Raw genomic sequence first — 14,498 nt, forward strand, 5'->3', positions numbered from 1 at the left:
ACAGCAACCTTGACATTCATTTCAAACTGACAAGAGGGTAACTAATACAACCTAAATACAAATCCAGAATTCTGCTTTACAATAGGTGAAACCCGATCACTTTCTGAAAGACACAGCTTTTATAATACCTGATGACCTAATAAAAAAAGGTCCTTGTTCAGGTACTTACTGTAATGAGATGAGAATTGTCTTCCAAATGTGCTCAGTGTTGTCCCCTCTGTAACATGTGACCCATATTGGGTATTACATATGGCTGTGCCAACAAACTTTGTCCACTGTAGTTGCTATTAGGCAGAGAAATAATGTAAATGTGGACATATCAGCAAGTCCTGTAAATTGTATTTTATGGGGTAAAGCCAGTGTTATATGATAAACGGATTTAGCAAAGAACTCAAAGAACTATGAAACAGAATCTGACATCCATTAACACACATGGACCTGGAAGATTCTTAGCAGGGAATGTCAGATTGTCTCTCTCACACACTAACTCACTCTCTAATTTTGGTTCTGTACATTACCACAATGAATTTTAAATGATACAACTCTTGATACAATAGTTGAACTGCAGCCTTTCAGCTTTAATTCAGTGGGTTGAACAAAAAGATTGCAAACAAATGTGAGGAACTAAAGCCTTTTTTTTTTTTTTTTTTACACAATCACTTCATTTCAGGGGCTCAAAAGTAATTGGACAAATGACTCAAAGGCTATTTTATGGGTTGGTGTGGGAATTACTTTGTTTCGTCATTATCAATTGGGCAGATAAAAGGTCTGGAGTTGATTTGAGGGTGGGTTCTTGTATGTGGAAGATTTTGCTGTGAACAGACAACATGCGGTCAGAGGAGCTCTCCATGCAGGTGAAACAAGCCATCCTTAAGCTGCAAAAACAGAAAAAACCCATCCGAGAAATTGCTACAATATTAGGAGTGGCGAAATCTACAGTTTGGTACATCATGAGAAAGAAACAAAGCACTGGTGAACTCAGCAACGCCAAAAGACCTGGACATCCACGGAAGACAACAGTGGTGGATCACCGAATCATTTCCAGGGGAAGAGAAACCCCTTCACAACAGCCAACCAAGTGAACAACACTCCAGGAAGTAGGCGTATCGATATCCAAGTCTACCATAAAGAGAAGACTGCATGAAAGTAAATACAGAGGGTGCACTGCAAGGCGTATGCCACTCATAAGCCTCAAGAATAGAAAGGCTAGATTGGCTCAAAAACATCTAAAAGAGCCAGCACAGTTCTGGAAAAACATTATTTGTACAGATGAAACCCAGATCAACCTTTACCAGAATGATGGCAAGAAAAAAAGTATGGAGAAGGTGTGGAACAACTCATGATGCAAAGCATAGCACATCATCTGTAAAACATGGCGGAGGCAGTGTGATGGCTTGTGCGTGCATGGCTGCCATGGCACTGGGACGGGACACTAATGTTTATCCATGATGTGACACAGGACAGAAGCAGCCGAATGAATTCTGAGGTGTTCAGTGACATACTGTCCGCTCAAATCCAGCTAAATGCAGTCACATTGATTGGGAGGCGTTTCATATTACAGATGGACAATAACCCAAAACGTACAGCCAACGCAACCCAGGAGTTTATTAAAGCAAACTGGATTATTCTTGAATGGCCAAGTCAGTCACCTGATCTGTACCCAATTGAGCATGCATTTCACTTGTTGAAGACTAAACTTCGGACAGAAAGGCCCACAAACAAACAGCAACTGAAAGCCGCTGCAGTAAAGGCCTGGCAGAGCATTAAAAAGGAGGAAACCCAGCATCTGGTGATGTCCATGAGTTCAATACTACAGGCTGTCATTGCCAGCAAAGGGGTTTCAACCAAGTATGAACATTTTATTTTCAGCTTTTTAATTTGTCCAACTACTTTTGAGCCCCTGAAATGAATTGTGTAAAAAAAGGCTTTAGTTCATTACATTTTTATGCAATCTTTTTGTTCAACCCACTGAACTAAATCTGAAAGTGGATGTATGTGTGTGTGTGTATATATATATATCTCGAGGGAGAGAGAGCCCTAAAAGGCTTTTTACATCAGTATTCACCTCTATGACTGGTTCTCTTTAACATTCAATATACTTGGCCTAGGAGGGGTGGCATCATCCCAGAGCTAAACGTCCTGTTCCCTGCCATTGTTCTCCATTCACTTCATTGCCTCAATCGCTTTCTTGTGACAGTCCAGATGTTTTCCACCATTAAACCTTGTGACCCCAGCCTGCGCCTGCCCGTTTCATTCTGACGTTTCACACCAGACTCTGCGCTCACGCGGAGGGGAAATAATTACAATTTGGGCAAAGTAATTTTCATAAATAATTTAGGGTTGTTTAATGACATCTCCTGGCGGTGACGGGCGCAGGGGTGCTGCGTCCAAACTGCACTTCATCTCCAGTCCTTCTAATTAGAGGGGAATTCATGGGCTGCGGCTTAATGGTGATGGAACATGATTCACGGCCTGAATAAGAGATGAGAAGGCAGGGTAATTAGCAGGCTGTGGTTTTTAATCTTTCAACAATTCGCTCGCATTAAATTGGTCTCACAGAATGGGAGCTTTCATGTGTTGTTAGATCAACAGCATCCATACTCACCTTTCACACGGGAGATCGCCACGTTATCCTCAGACCCTTCTGCTATACTATGACGCCTGCATGGGGATTAAAGTGGGAATCTGTAGATAATTCAGTATTGGTGTAATGACCATGCATAGGACTGGATGGAAAATAGTTCCTTGGTAGTGGCGGGATGGTGGGATCTCAATTTCATTTCACTTCCTGACCTGTCATGAAAAGAATATGTTACCCTAACACAGGGCATGTGCACTTAGCATACTGAAGTTAACAAGCTGGTGTGAATGGACCCTAAAATACTGGATTTGGTGTCACTCAATTCAGTGGTCTTTGGCCCAGTTACTCCTTCCCAGTGAGGTAACAAACTGCAAAAAAATTCCAGGGGTTCTAATTGCCTTAGAAAGGAAAAACACCGCAAAATTCTGTGTATGTGTGTTGGGGTGCCATCTACACCTCCGCTTATGCAGGTTTGGCGTGTCACTGCATGTGTTTAGCTGTCATTCTGGCCATTGTTTAATAAAAGTGGTGCAGATGGGTAATTCCTATAGGCCTCTGTCTTGGCCTCTCTCACTTCAATCCTTTAGGTCAGAAGTCTACAGTGAGCAATTTCATGACTGGTGTAGAGGAGAATCATAAGGCCGGTGGTGAGCAGTAATTTATCATTGCAGCCTTTTAACTGAGAGATCCTATCCTGCTGAAATGGACAGGTCCTCTTTACATCCTCACATAATTGGAGGTCTAGAATTTCAAGTTTCAGTTGTCTGCCAGCCTGTTTTTAATCCTTATTCTAGGTTAGCTCTTAGTTTGTGGTACACATTAACAGATATAAAAACCTGTTTAAAACTGAACCACAGCAGAAAAAAAGAGCGAGACAATAAAAGTCTAATAAAACCTAAAAAAAAACTATCTTTATTCCACAGTCACCCCAATACTTTTTTGCCACTAGATGGCGCTAGAATAAATAGCATCAGTCAATCCACCTCCTCTGAGCCCAGGTTATCCTGGACCCAGCCTGTGGATGAACGGTGAAAGTAGAAGGAGCACAGTGTCACTCACCTGTTTCTTGTGTTAGAATGCATCTATTGGCAAATGTAATGCCTGGTGAGTTGTACTGCTTTGTCTTTTTATACACCGCAGCAGGGAGTGCAAAGGGCTGATTCAAGGTCAAGTCAAAGTCTATAACCCACACTGCTTGCATTTGAAAAATAAAACTGATGATATAATAATATTGATGGAGCTGCACTGGCTTGTGTCTATGCCTGGAGTCCAGTGTGTAATCAGCATTGCTGTATGTTCAAAGTGTGCCATGATTGTAGTTGGAGCACTGGTACCACCTAGTGGTCACTTTGTATTTTACAGCAAAGTTCACTTTAGGATGACTCTAGTCTCCCTCCTCTCCAACCTTCCCTATTTATTCAGCTATGATGTATTGGAAAAACAGTAATTCATTCTATATACATTTTTGCCACAATCACATGATCATAAAAATAAATGTTTTTGGTAGTGTGCCTATGTTATGGGGGCTCCTAACATTCAAGTAGTGGTAAGCAGAATTCAGAGAATCGTATCGCCGCTTTTCTCTCTAGGTTTTTATATCCAAGTACTGTAATGGGATCTTCCTGTGCAGTTTTCATGTTTCCCATGTAGTGCCCAAACCTAACCGTTTAGTGCACACGGTTGTGTTGTGTGGTTGGATGTTGTGCAGCCCACACATTGTATGCATGCATTGTCTATGGCCAGGTCTGGCTATGGAAGGTGACTGCACCCCACCAGGGTAAACCAAGCACAGTTACTGGATGCTTTTCTGTATCCAGTGCTCATGTTTACAAGCCCCAAGAGTGGACTGCTCACAGCTTTACAGTTTAGGCCTCATTCACAGGATAATGGAAATGGCTGTAATACACCGCAATGTACAGATCCCTACACTGCTGTCTGTTGTGATGCTGACCCTGTTCATTAAACTAAATGGGGCAGCACACAGAAACAGATAAATTAATTTCGCAGTGAATTTGTGACGGGACTGCATTGCATTACATACACTGAGATCATCTGGTATTGTAAATGCAGCATCTGACATTTTGGAGTAAAGAATCCTGCACCACAAGGTGTATGAATTAACCCTTCATGGGTCCTTTATCCGGTCTCTATGTTGGTCAGTGTACCACGAGTTAGCATTGCAATGGTGCTAATCAACGGGAAGGCCAGAAATAGTTGTGTCACCTACCTGGTAAATAGTAAGTATATTTAAAGTCCAAAGTTTTCTTTTTAGTTTAGAATAGAATGGGTATGAGTTGGGAACCCTTTCACTTTCTGGCTCTGCCCACATTGGTGAATTTCCCTTTTGCACCCTATAGGGATAAGGATAGCTAATCACTTTGTAGTTCCTCCTATTTTGGCACCAACTACATTCTGTCTGATAAGAGCAGTCACAAGGCCAAGGCTATGTACACACATGCAATGGTTCTTGGCCGATATTCGGCTCTGGGCTGATATCGGAGGAGAATCTTGCGTGTGCATCAACCAACGCCCAAACAAATGTCCTGGGGGATCCATGGACGAGGAACGATTTCAACAAAATTAAACGGGAGAGAGAGCAGCGGGGTGCCACTCTGTCTTCCCCTCTCCATAGTGCAGAGCAGAGCTGTATGTACAGAGCTCGTTCATGCATCGTGCAGTGGTTTGATGTTGGAAAGGATTGTAAATGATCCTTTCCAATGACAATTGTTGCACGTGTGTACGCAGCCCAAGTCTAGAGGATCCCCCCAGGGGTGCCTTGATGGGAGATGTAATCCTTCTCTATTTCCAAGACTAAAATATCATTTTTGGATTCAGATTCTGTTTAAAGACCAACAGGATACTCATTTTTGTAGAACAGAGTGACAGGACCTCTTCTAGGAAGGGTCAGTAGCTGCGACTGTCTTTGAGATCAAAGCAGAAAACCCCTTTAAGTATTTCCCCCCCACATAACAATATTAGTCACCATCTAAAAAGTTCATTTAAAGTCTTAACATATTCTTTTGTGTGCGGTAAAGAAGCTATTAGTGGCGAAGGTGCCAGGTGCGCAATTAACATTTTTTTTCTAATTTGACCACAATTACTTCTGTGTCAGGAGAAAAGAAATAGTTTGCGTTAGCATATCTCTCCCTGGCATCTGGGAGCGGCAGAACAGCTGGCAGCCTAATGAATATGCATCTGCTTAAGAGCCTGTAGTTCATTAATAAACCAGTAGATGGAAGGAAAGAATTGTGCTCATCAGCCGAGGAGAAGATCGGAATCGGCGAGCTGTGAACTGTTACTGTCACACGCAATCCTGTTATAGTAGTAAGTTCTGTGAGCTGACTGAAGCGATGAGGAAGGACAGCCTTTAAAGAATGCAGGCCGATCTCATCTGACACACTTAGCAGATGTACTTGCAGTATTTAAAAGTCCAGTCCTGTTCAATCAGCACAAAGGCGATGGTGGGATTCCGCGTTATATGGATGTGAACGTGTAGAGGATAAGAGGCTGCCATAAGGGAGATGTCTGTTGCCCAAAGCAACTAGACTTCGCCTTTCGTACAAACCCTTATATTGTATTTATCACATTAGTCGAAGAAGACCAGTAGGAGCTTGTTGGACATCCCAACCAAAACTATGGGTATTCTTATGCCCCCTCTTCTGCGGCCTCCATTTTTGGGAAGGATTTTGGCAGCCTTTTGAAGTGTCTGAGATAACTCCACTGGTGTTCAGTAGATGGCCAGGGTTCCATGAGTTCCTCCATACTAAACTTCTCAAACCAAATCTTTATGGAGCTCAGTTTGCTGAAATTAGCTTAGCATAAGGTTGCCACAAGGTTACAAGTGTAGAAGCTAGTGTAGGTTAGAAATTGTTTTAGGTGTCTTTGCACTCTGTAACAATAGCAGTACCCTTCATTGGGGTGTCCATGCTTTTTACAATATTGTATAGGTGTGATGGTCCATTACCAGGGATTTTAATGAAAGCTGCAGATTTAAAAAGTTTGGAGAGATCTTTTATAATAAAAACAAACACGTTAAAGGTAAAATAATTACTTCCTTTTGTAGGGGGCTAGCCACACACTGCAAAAGTTGAAAAGTTATTTTACAATTGGTGTTACACGCATTGTACTGTTATTTACATTCCTCCTGGTGGCCGGTATTCACCTCTCCACATGATCCAAGCTGTGAATGGGCACTTGGGGCTTCTTCCTCTTAAAAATGCAGGACTACTGGTCTTGATTTGGGGATGACATTAGGTCCTGTAATAGAATCCCAAATCAGACAATGGAATGGGCTGTTTGGAATTGGTCGCACAGATGTGAATACTGCAGGGCAGTGTTGAATTATATAAGATAAACTACTATCTAAATTGGCCCTAGACATAGAAAGGCATGTAGCTCTGTGCAGTTTTGGGCTAACCCCACTGAAAGGGAAAGCTGGTACTGAATCTAGAATTCAGCTTTAAATAATATAGATTTTTGTCACTGAGCTTACATCAATATTTACGTCTCCTGACCTTCAATACTTAAAATCATTATGTCATGTCCATACTAACTCCAAGTCATTGATTCTATAACATGATTCAGGAGAGATCAGTAATAGCAACCACCATGTTTTATAACTTTCCCTTAAACTCCAGAATTCAGCTATGGAGATTAACTTGTCAGCCTTTAGGGGGTAATTGAGATTCACCCCTGTCATTTATTATTGCTGGAATGTTTTGTACCCAATATAGGTTAGGTTATAAGCACAGTAGTCTGGGTATCACCTCTGGGGGGGAGGCTTCAAATGAAGTCCAAGGAATACAGTACAAGAGATTAGGATATTCAAACTAGATGCAGGAGCCAACTTTTCAATTAGGAAAACTAAAACCTGAAATAAATGCATATGGTATCTCTCCAAAACATACACTTACGTAAACTTTAGGTAACTTTAAGTTACGAATAACACTATCTGGTTGTTATGCACAATCTCTCTTTTATGTATTTGGTAAACTTTTGTACAATAATTACTCCAGGTTAATTTGTGGCATTCTATAAAACATTACCGCACCTACCATGAGTTCCGTTAATGTCGTTGATCGCATCCAGAATGATAACGTAAATATAGCAGTGGCCTTTCCAACGGTGCCGAAGTTCCTCGCCTTTGTTAATTAGGAGACAAGATTAACGGCCTATTCAATGGTGCTGCACTGCCAGAATACAGATCGCCCTTTGTCGGCCAGTGACCTAATTAGTTAATAAAGTAATTGAATATTAAAAAGGATGTTGCCAGTGATTAAAATGTAAGGGGCACTCAGAACATTATTAAATACATAAATCATGTATCAGCCTGTTCATTTACATACGCACATCTCCATCGAATGTTCCCCGCTCCCCGCCAATTAGTCTGTGTGCACAATGTGTGGAGAGGGCTTGATAGGCTGATAGAAAAAAACAGGAACGAGTCTCTGCTGAAACATCTAAGGCAGCTGCTCCGGTCACACAGGTAGAACATAGAAGACATTTATCATCTCGCTTAATAATAAAAGAACACAGCTTGTAGAATTAGAGGCAATTTGTAAAGTAGTCACTTTCTTTCTTAAAGGTATACTATGAAAACAACTGCAAATTAAAAACTTTAGTTTTGTTAGAAGGAAATTCTCCAGGTTGGCTATGTAAACTGCAAGAAATTTGGCAACTATTAGAAGTTAGACAATTGTACAAATAAGTTGAATATATATATATATATATATATATATATATATATATATATATATTGCATGAACCAACCTTCCTCAGTCTGGGTTGAAATAAAGAATTTGATAAATAGCATGACTTGTTTGGAGCAGAATTCTCCCACTTATCTTTAACCTCCTGGGCGGTTCATTTCTGGATTTATATGTCTAAAAGCAGTACATTGTCTTTCATTCAAATTTATTTTACAGTATAATATAATAGTATGAGTATAATAAAGTTTGAAACACAAAATCATGTAAAAATAAAAAATAAAAAAATTAAAAAGAAAATAAATTTAATAATAAGTTATTAATGTAGGAATCAGGGCTTATTATGTAGGAAGGAGACATTTCTCACTATTACTATACTAAGACATTCTCCGTTTGACTACCAAAGTAAAGGCACATCTCTCCTACTGACCACCAAGGTACAAAAGCATTTCACTCAACGATTACAAATGCAATGACTACTTTCTCTACTGACCACCAAAGTAGGATGGCTCTTCTTCCATTATCTATGTAAGGAAGCAACTCTCCTATTGATGACCAATGTAAGGTGGAGAGGGCTTCTCCTTCTATTTATTAACATATCCTACTGACCATGATCTACCAAACTAAGACGTTTCTTCTTCTTTGACCAACAATATAAATCCTAAGTAAGGTGGGTTTTATCTGTTAATGTAAGGGGGCATTTCTCCTACTGAGCACCAACATAGGGGGCGACTGACTTCCAATGGAAAGGTGTCCTCCTCCCACCACCACTGTCATAAAGTGAAAACTAATGTCTGCACAGGTCATTGCTAATGTTTCACATCATAAATTTTTTTTCGGGTAGTGCACATGCGCGGGGCTAACTGATGCTCACATTCTAGGTTGGCACCGCAACGCACCAAAGCTTTAAGGCATTTATATAAATATCAAACATTGAAAAACATACATACGAGCTCTCAAGTGGTTACTGATCTTCCCAGTAATATTGACAGAACATATCACATGCCATCTTCTAGTAAACACCGCCAATCACCACGAAGGCCTCATTAGACTACACTACAGAAAAGATGGCGCCTCCCTCTCCCTTCTCCTGTCATGAATAAACAAACAAGGAGCCGATCTAATGAGTCAGATCTCACTGAAGAGTGTACAATGTCCCCATCTCAACATCAACAGTATTTAACAGAACATGAAGGACTTTTAAACCATTTTCAAAATATATTAACATCTGCCCTCAATGCTACAGTTAAAAAAATCACAGATCATTTTACCACAGAAATTAGAGAATTGGGTCATCGCATAGTACAATTAGAGAATCAAATGGATGATGTTACCACAGTATTAGAAGGTCACGAAGAGAATATTGATCACTTAAAACATGAGATTTCCCTGCTACAATATAAATGTAAAGACTTACAAAATATATCTTATCGTTCCAATATACATATCCGTGGTCTACCTGAGAAGTGTACAGATGTCTCCTCTTCTGTCACTGCTTTATTTCAAGAGCTTTGCCCTGAGATACCTCTGGAAAGACTAGAAATTGACCGAATACATCCTACCCTCACTAAACCAAAAACAGAAGGTTCCCCACGAGACATTATTTATTTTCGCACTGAAGATAAGCTTATGCAAGCTGCTCAGGCAAAAGAACCTTTAAAATTCCAAGGATAATCATATCAATGTTTTGTGGACCTTGCACCTGTCACCATGCAGAAACGTAAGGAATTGAAAATCTTTATACAGATCCTTCAAGACCAATGCATTACATACCGCTGGGGATATTCCTTTAAATTACTATTTATGCAGAGAAAACACAAATTATATCTACAATATCAGAAGCTAAAGAATGTTTCCAAGCTTTGGGACTCCTGACATCTTCTTCTCCTAATAACATGGAAAAACAAACTAATACCTCTTCCTTGCAGACAACGACATCTCCGGGAACTTTATCATAACACCAACGTCGTGCAACTAACACATCAAAAACTCTGGGTTCATCACCTAAGAAGACCTGATCGATAGCTAACTGGCAAACGTAAACAATCCTGATTTTGTTTTACACTTGTACGAGTTTTTCTCTCGTATCATCTCATATAATCTCATATTCATCTCGTATCAGAGATTGTCTTATCTCATTTTTCATTGTGAAGAGTCCTTATGATGTAAAGACTCTTAGTTCATCATATACCTTAATAGCTAAAAAGATTTTTTTGAAACAATAATTTTAAATTGAAAAATTATAATTGTTTGATAAATGAAATGTTTTTTTATTGCCCTAAATCTGGTGTAGTAGTCACTGTGTACTCCTACTGTTCCTAGATGGATCCTCCACTACTTAAATTTAGGCGGAGAGGTCCATCTGGAGACACCAATGGGGTCATAGGGGATATCCTGATTCACCACGTTTTGCATTATTGTTTTATGTTGAAAACACTAGATACTGCCGAATTAGCAGTTTGCATGATTTGACGCTCTTTAGACACATTGAAATATGGTGCTGTTTTTTTTCTTGTTTCCTTTGTTGTTGTTTATATCCTATCATTTACCTTACAGTGATACCAAGTCCACATTACTCCTTTCCCTAGTATCTCAAGTTGCAACTTACTCATTTTCCCTAGACAACGGAGACCTTCAATTTGGCATAATCAATATCTCTCACCATGACTACATCAATCATCTCCCTCAATATACAGGGACTTAATCTGACAACGAAAGGTCTGCAAGCTTTTTGTTATTTCCAAGCTTGAAAAGCAGGTATCATATGTTTACAAGAAACCCATTTTCCACCTCCTCTTATCCACAATATCTCCATGCCTCTTACCCAACGATACACATGGCCAATTGTTCTAGTAGAGGTGTTCTTATTGGCTTACACAAATTGATACGGTTTACATTTGATACTGAATTAGCTCACCCAGAAGGACATTACCTAATTCTCATAGGCACTCTTAGACCCCTAGCATTCTAATTCTGTCCAAATTTTCATGCTAGGCTATAATTCTTAGGCATAACTCACCGCAATATGTCCAATACTTAATAAATGTAATAAATTTAATAATAAACTTTAAATAAAAAAAACACAAAAATCTGTTTAAAAATAAATAAATAAACATGTAATATAAATGTACAGTAGCATATATAATATAATTATAAATACCGTATTTTTCGCCGTATAAGACACTCCGGCATATAGGACGCACCCAATTTTAAAGGAGGAAAATCTAGAAAAAAAGATTCTGAAAGCTTATTCCCCTTCTGATCACTCATGTGCCTTTCATACCGGTATTCCCCTTCTGATCACTCATGTGCCATTCAAATTCCCTTTCTGATCACTCTGTGCCATTCAAATTCCCTTTCTGATCACTCTGTGCCATTCAAATTCCCCTTCTGATCACTCTGCCATTCAAATTCCCCTTCTGATCACTCTGTGCTGTTCTTACCTTTTTTTCCACTGTACGGCAGTTAGGGCAGGGATCAGCAGGGGGCGTTTTGTCGGCTTCTTTCACTCTGCACAGACACACGCTGCAGCCAGAGAGGACAGGAGACACACGCAGGATCAGGTATCGGGTATGGGGTGAGTATGTTATTTTAATTATTTTATAACACATTTGTCGTATAAGACGCACCAACTTTTCCCCCCCAGTTTTGGGGAAGAAAAAGTGTGTCTTATACGGCAAAAAATACGGTATATGATATGAAAGTTTCCTTGTATTGGACTCAATACAGCTATTTTGTATTGAATCCAATACAAAATTATTTGAATTTCCCGACGATCCCCCCACCGAGAAACCCTGCATTGCGCGGTTGAAGATCGAAGAAGACGGATGTGTCCCCAGGACCTGCGGGGACCAGCAGGATGCCAGGGGACAGCGACGGAGCAAGGTAAGTCTGTTTTTGTTTAGGTTAACGACATGGGCGTTACACTGATGTCAAGATTTCTGTACCAAAAGCGGTACACTGTTTTTCATGAAATTTTTTTTTTAATTGTAGACCTGTAACTTACAGAAATATGTCCGAACAAGGGTCTATATATATATAATACAATTATATATATATTATATAAAGATTTCTTTGTATTGGACTCAATACAGCTTTTTTGTATTGAGTTCAATGCAAAGGATTTGAATTTCCCGCCCCGCCTCCCGCACCAACGCATGCAGCGACGTCACCGGGAAACCCCGGACATCGTCACTGCACTCGCTGGGAGAACACAGAAGAGAGAGGACGTGTCCGGAGGAGCTGCGGGGACCGGGTGAGTATTTTCTTACAATTGTAATCCGATTGTCATACAATGTGTGACAATCGGATTGCAATACAACGTTTGTTAACCACCTGAAAAAAATACAGGTTTAACGCTTTTTGCAAGTGTTATTACCCCGTACCAAGGTCGGGTTTACCGGCCAGGTGGTTAAAGCAACCCTGAGTGTGACTCGGGATTACCACTATTTGCAGGGATAATACACCCCGAGTTCGGATTTATTCCAGACTAAATAGTTATCAGATGTTTGGCGGGAGATGAATCTGACTGAAATACATTTTACACACTTTTCCCATGCACACCAACTCTTTTACCGCATAGATCATATCTTAATTCCACACACGGCCCTACCGCTGGTTATTTCTAGTACATTCCTGGCTATACCATGGTCGGATCATGACGCAGTTCAAGTAATTTTTTCATCACTTTTTCCTAAAACAGATTCTTTTCGCTAGACATTGAATGACTCTCTCCTCAGAATCACTGAAATAAATAAAAAATACTAACAGCACTCACTGAATATTTTTCTATAAATAAAGATAAGGCAGCCTCAGCAGCAACTTTATGGGCAGCACATAAGACAGGCATTAGAGGTTGTCTCATTCAGAATACATCACAACGCAAAAAACAACGCATGGCACAAATTAAAAAATTAGAAACAAAATATGTAGAACTCCGCTAACAAGTAGTAGCCACACCAACTAATGAAATTAGACAACAATTAGAGGATACCAGAACTCTTTGATTCTTTGTACTGCATTGTTGGCGGAATGTTATTTACGTTGGTCAAAAAATAAATACTATCTATATAGTAACAAATCTCATACTTTATTGGAAAATAGATTGAGACAACCTAACCATCGCTTTACACCATATCAACTTAAAATCAATAAATTGGTCCATACCAGTAATCTGAAACGAAATTCTACAAGAATTTTATTTGAAAATTCGTACTTTATATCAGGCTCTTTAAACATTTGATCAGTTAGCCATCTATACATTTTTTAGTTTCAATATTTCTTTATTAAGGGATTTTCAAAGACATTGCAATATATACAAATATTTATACATCATTTCCATATATATACACTTTGGAAAGGTCAAAAAAGGAATAAAATAAACAGAACATGGAAAAAAAAAAAAGGTAAAGACAGGACAGAAAAACTGCAAACGTTTTTTCCATTGCATATTGCGTATTCAAATCATAAATTAATTCCGACAGGTACATCTATGGCTTTCCACTTTCTGACAATGGTCAATTTTCGCACAATTTTGCACTGAAAAAGAAAAATATGTGCAGCCACCTTTCTGGTTTCAGGGGGACTATATCTAAACTAAGGTGAAGTATAGCCATTTCCGAATTAGAACAGATAGAACGGCCAGCAATCTCAGAAAGCACAGTAAATACTTGGTTCCAAAATGAACGAATTGACTTACAGTGCCACAAAATATGAGAATTAGTACCTAACTCCCAACACTTTCTCCAGCAATTCTTAGAATTAGAGACTGAGAAATGTGCTAGTCTGATTGGTGTCATGTACCACTGGTAATCACTCTTTGGTGTAGATCCCAATGATTTGCACATTTTGTGCTACAGTAGGTAATCTGTAGTGACTCTGACCATACTACCTTATCACTGTGTATTTGTAATTCTTGTTCCCATTTAGCCATTGATGGTGATTTCTTAAAACCTAAATTAGAACTTATTAGTGTATAGAATTTAGTGATTCCCTTTTTCCCTATTATAGGATTAGAAAAATACATATAAATTGAGCTGTCTATGGGAAGTCTAGCATGCATATCAATGTTTAATCCTAAAATAGGTATATAGCTCCGTAGAAAGGATATCATAAATATTCTGTAGTGAGTGGAAAGTCTTTAATTTTAGTAAACCTCAGCTGAAATCATCTAGACAAATTGAGATGAAGCACAAATCATTCCAATATTTTGA

The sequence above is a fragment of the Pyxicephalus adspersus genome, chromosome 2, assembly GCF_032062135.1.
Source record: "Pyxicephalus adspersus chromosome 2, UCB_Pads_2.0, whole genome shotgun sequence".
NCBI classification, from domain to species: Eukaryota; Metazoa; Chordata; class Amphibia; order Anura; family Pyxicephalidae; genus Pyxicephalus; species Pyxicephalus adspersus.